We start from the raw sequence: 5,442 nt of genomic DNA, 5'->3' as shown, positions 1-5,442 counted from the left end.
GAAACTCATCACCTTTGAAGATGCTACAGTGAGAAATGAAGGACTGAGCAACAAAGCTATGGAACTTGATCCTCTTGAAACCCAAATAACAGTTCGTCCTGATACACCTGTCTACAATGAAGTAACAAGTGATCAACTGGTTCCAGCGAATTCAACGAATCCTGATGCAATTCCAGCCCTTGACAGAACTGCCTCTGGCTATTTCATTAACTTTGATATGTTTTCTGAGGATCCCAGCGAACCTGAAATGACGCCAGCACAAAGAACTTTCAAAGAACAAGCAACAGATTTTCTTCATCTCCTGAAAAAGACTTATCTTGTTTCACCATGGTTTGAACTAAGGATTCCTTTGAGAATATTCTTCTTTCTACTTTGGTTAGCTCTGGTAATAACTCTGGGTATGCTGATAAATGGAAGATATATTCAAATGGACACAGCAAGTAAAAGAGTGAACTTACTTCTGCAGCCACACAAATCATCCCATCCTGAATCGAGAGACTTGTCGCCAGCAGTGAACTTCACAGCCGTTCCTAGACCAGATGGTATAGTTTGGGACAAAACTGATTATGAAATTTTTGGCTCGTCGGAACTCTTGAAGATTCCACACTTGTTTAAAATTTCATTAAGTGACTTTATTACCTCTAGTACCTTTTCTGATGATTGGGACTTTGAGACATTTAATAACATGATGTTTGATCTTGAAATGTCTGCAGTATTCAAAAATCATGAATATTTGGAGGGTTCATCAGACGAGGAACAAATGTATTGTTATAACCACTATGGTCATCATTTCCTGCATACAACTGCATCATCTAGAAATATATTTATGTATAACCAATGGGAACATTGTCCTAAACCTCCAAAGGGTAGCTCAAAAACGTTCGCAAAGAAATTTCCATATTTTTCAGGGTTCAACTTGTCAAATCCAGAAACGTTTTTCTTTAAAAATATGAACAAGACAGGAACGAAAAATATGTTAACCAATACAAAATAGATTCTTTCTGCAGCCCAACTGTCTAGACAAGGTTTCGGCATTTGGAAAGACAATATTGAGCCAAAATCTGTCTGGGGTACAAAAGATTGGCAAGTGCAGGGGGTAGAAGCTTTGTTTCGAGCCTGTATCATCCCTGAGCAAATTATGTTTTAGAATGACACTGTCCAACAAACGTCTTGCCTTGGGATAGCCAAGATCAAAGACATGAACACTCCATCCATACCTGCACCTGCAAGTAATAGCACTACACAGGGGGAGGTCGACGTACATACTATTTTGCATCACAACAGATCAGATTCAGATTGGAACAAATTGTTTTTCTGGCCCACAGACACAAACAACTGTCAAGAGCGATTCCTGAACAAAACACAGGGTTTCACTATCAAAAGGCCAGACCCACGCTATGTTTAAAGACAGCATCCAGGGAGAGTAACAACATAAAGAGTAGGAACACCTTGCCTTGATTAGCTACAGAAAGATACACTAGAGGATGTGAAACAACACTTAACTTTACTTCAAGAAGGTGCAAACCTTAGGGAATTCTTGCTAGTCCAAGAAAACTGCATCAAAAACGTTTCATGTATGCCAGTATGTACACTGTTTATAATGAAATATAGACGGTTACCCAAGCAGAAACTGCAGAAAGAATACAAGAAATTGATCATATTAATTTAGAGAAATATCTCGCTTTAATAGACAATGGGTTAAAGACTCTGTCGTCCAGGATATATTCATTGGAAAGCATTGTATCTTCTGCCATAGATATCATGGAACAAGACTTGGTCTTGTTGCAACATGGTCAGTCCTAATTACGTTCTATCATGCTATTAGGCTGGACGCTACAAAACTTGCGTGCAGGCTATGTGCCTTGGCATTTAATCAACACTACGTCACTGTTTTCAAATCAGAATTCAATCTCACTGATAAGCAGATAAAACTGGCACAAAGGAGAGCAGACTATACGGTGCTGAGCATTGAAAAACTGGAAAAATTACCATTCACGGTGGCAGAAAAAACAGCTACTGAGTGGATCATAAATGGTAACATTACTCTGCCTGTTACAACTTTCTATTTTTAGTATTGCCTAAAACAAGTACCAGCAGGCAAATACGAAAGGTTGGATAAAGGACACATCAAGACATCCTGGGATTTACCTTACACACACAGATGTTAGAGTGGGGGGCGAGAAGTATTTCTTAGCGGTACAAACTGTGAAAACAAACTAAGCGGCTCTCTCCTATGCCAGGGTATTAATTTACACGGGCATGTGATGGTTCCACTACAAACTTATCCTGCCACCTGCAAGGCTCACCAGCTGCAGAGATTAATCTGATTTTTAGCCAACTTTCGAATGGAAGTTACATTATGTTGAATGATCACAGCTGCTGTGGCATGTTGTCAGGTATACCATATCTAGTAACGGCTACATCCAGGGGCACTTGCTGTATGCAAGTCTTGTTCCCCCAAATAGAGACAGCCAGGGAGTCGCCTTTATGGCCTTCACTGAACATCCCTTCTATACGAATTGATACTCTAAGCAGAATGAAAGCCATTCTTTTTCAACAAACAGTGCCTCTGACCTTGGCCAAAGAGACCTATGATCTACAAGTCACAAGGATTTCAGCCAAGATACAAGCCCTTTTGAATACAAACTGCCCTATACATTTCTCAGAAATGTTGAAAAGTATCTTAAACATGTCTGATAGGAGCGGTATTGTACATGTATTTAAGAACATGTGTTCAGGACTATTAACACCCTTTCAAGCAGTCCTCAGAATAATTCCAAAGTTCGTGCACTCTTTTGTTTGGCAGACTGCCACTACTTTTAGCACTTGTTGCAGGGATGCTATTTTTTCTCCTACTGCTACGATATTCAAAGCCAAATCACCAGCGTCACTCCAAGAACCATAGAGAGCTCTACCGGAGAAGTGTTGTGAGCGCAGCGTCCAAATTTTAGGCTTACCTCATCTACGAGAATTAAATACCACATGGTTCTGTCATTCAGACCCATCTGGCAAGATTGCATCTTACCTGTTCTACGCTGCCTGCTTTGCGGTAAAGAATGCGTGCTAGACATCTGTCTAACACTCCCATCAGTCATGCCTGCGATACTTTACTGTACCCGATAATGGCTGTTTTTATGAGCCATTTCATCATATGTATTTATATGTATGTTCATTCATTTAGCATTCAATGCCAACTTATGCTTAGAATGACACATTGCATTTTGATGCATAGCAACAGTTTTATGCATTTTTTACAATGTATTTTAGCAATTCATGTGTAGCTATATTTTAGATATGTTTAGCATGTTTAGAATTTAGTAATGCTGTTCATACGAAACTGGAGTGGGTGTTGTGTGTCGATTGAGATACCGTATTTAGGTTTCCTGATTTCCGCCCTTATATAGGCACAATTCGCATTGCCCTTATATAGGCATGGAAATCCTACCCTTATTTAGGCATTATCCATGCTAACCAAATACAGGCATGGCCACCTACATCCCTTCATCCATGTCACGAGTTCTTGGAAAACCAGACTCTTAAGCCTTTAGGACGTCCCCTTGCTTGGATTATTAATTTCTCCAAGAACTCATTTATTATGAATGAACATCTATTCCTTAGGGGTTCATTCATGACGTTCCTCTGCCCGACTTTTACATCAATACTGGCATTCCTAAACACCTTCAAGGTATAAATATACCTTCACTTGCCATGGCAAACTATGGCTCGGCTACACAGCTGGACATGGCTCACCACAGCCAGTTTGGAAGGAATTCGAGTCCCCGCCTGACGCACTAACCAAACGCTGCCATCCTCCTCGCAGAGAATCCACTTCCTGTGTTTCTGACTCCCCTTGCGGGGTGTTAGAGATCGAGACCCGGAAAGAGATTCCAACCTCTCCCATTCTAAGGTATGGAGCAGACTAGAACCTAGAGGGACTTTTGGCAAATCTTGGCAACACCTATCCTAACTATAGCTAAACTAGACTTTAGAAAAACAGCACCTGCTTCTTACCTCATACTACACTTAGATTAGGTACCCTGGGGTAGAACTGGCTAGAAGCACCAGATGAGTATTCACATTTTAGCCTGTGTTATTTATGTATATATTTTTATGAATATATGTCATAGCTACAAACCATGCTATTGCAGTATTATCTACTCTTATTGCTAACGCTGTACGTATTATACTTCGCATTCTATCTTACGATTGTAGCAGTTCATATTGCTTGCACAAGATATAAGACTGTTCAATAAACCCTTTTCATTGAAATGCCTGTCTGCCTATTTCTGTGTAAACTCTGTAGAAAAGAAGCATGCACGACTGACTGAGTGAAACTGTTATCTATTGTTTCTATTGTTTCCACGATTCTGAGACTGTTACAATTCTAAGGGAAACAAAGTTGTCATGTTTATGCTGTTATCAGAAACTAATCCCTTCTTGTTTATTCGAGAAGTTTCTAGTGACCTCTGAGTTAGCTGGCACACACAAGTTATTAATGTTAATGTACTCGATAGAGGCATACTGACCTCAGTCCTATGCCAAAACTATATTGTACATTATTCCAATGCGCAGAGGGTATCAGGGATAGAGGAACTACACTGCAGCAAGATATGCCATTTACCTCTGAAATATTGTCCTGTACTCATGGGAAACCTGTCAAAATTTCTATTGGTTAATTTATCAAAGACTTATTTCATCAGCACAGAACGACAGCATGCAGATATCTGTTAAACTCAGCCGGCTTCTCGCATCAGAAGTTACTGTAATCGATATATAGATGGCCTTGGGCATCATAGATCAATCAGTAGGATCTGTCAGCTTGAAACTGCAGCAGCATAGGACAATTTGTATGTTGTATTATACGCCAGAGTTTCTCTGCAAATGGGCAACTCTCAGAGTTTCTGATAAAGCGTATTGTCCTATGTGCAAGCTCTTTGTGGCAGATCTTAGGCATATGTTTTCTAAGGGTGGGTGGAATTTGCCTAGTCACGTTACTCAAAGTTCAGCGAAACGGTAAAAAATTCTGGGAGCATTCCAGATGGCTTGTTCCGCCCATTCGCTATCCATTTTTGCTGTTCGGGGACGCTGTTTGCGTGCTCTGGGGAAATATTTTGCAATTGGATTAAACCCAGATCAGTTGACTGGGGGTGGTACGGCTTGGCAGTTCGGGCTGGACTGTTCCCATGAGGCACAGGGTCAGACTGATTTGCATATGGCCATGTCTGAACTGGGGTGGCAGAGTGAGCTAAAGAACGGTGATGGATTAAACCCAGATCAGTTGACTGGGGGTGAGTGCTTGTATTGTCAATGCTCCGTCCATCATTTCCTTTGGTTTTTCTTTGTTCGCCATAAGTTGGCAGGGTATGCTCAGACTGGAGTCCCTTGCTCACTTTGCCACTGGATTCAAGAAAGCTGGGCTGAAGACGGCTGAAATGCCAGAAA

The sequence above is a fragment of the Lissotriton vulgaris genome, chromosome 1_2 (assembly GCF_964263255.1).
Source record: "Lissotriton vulgaris chromosome 1_2, aLisVul1.2, whole genome shotgun sequence".
NCBI lineage: Eukaryota > Metazoa > Chordata > Amphibia > Caudata > Salamandridae > Lissotriton > Lissotriton vulgaris.
The sequence above is the reverse complement of the archived record's forward strand: the minus strand, read 5'-3'. Positions refer to the sequence as shown.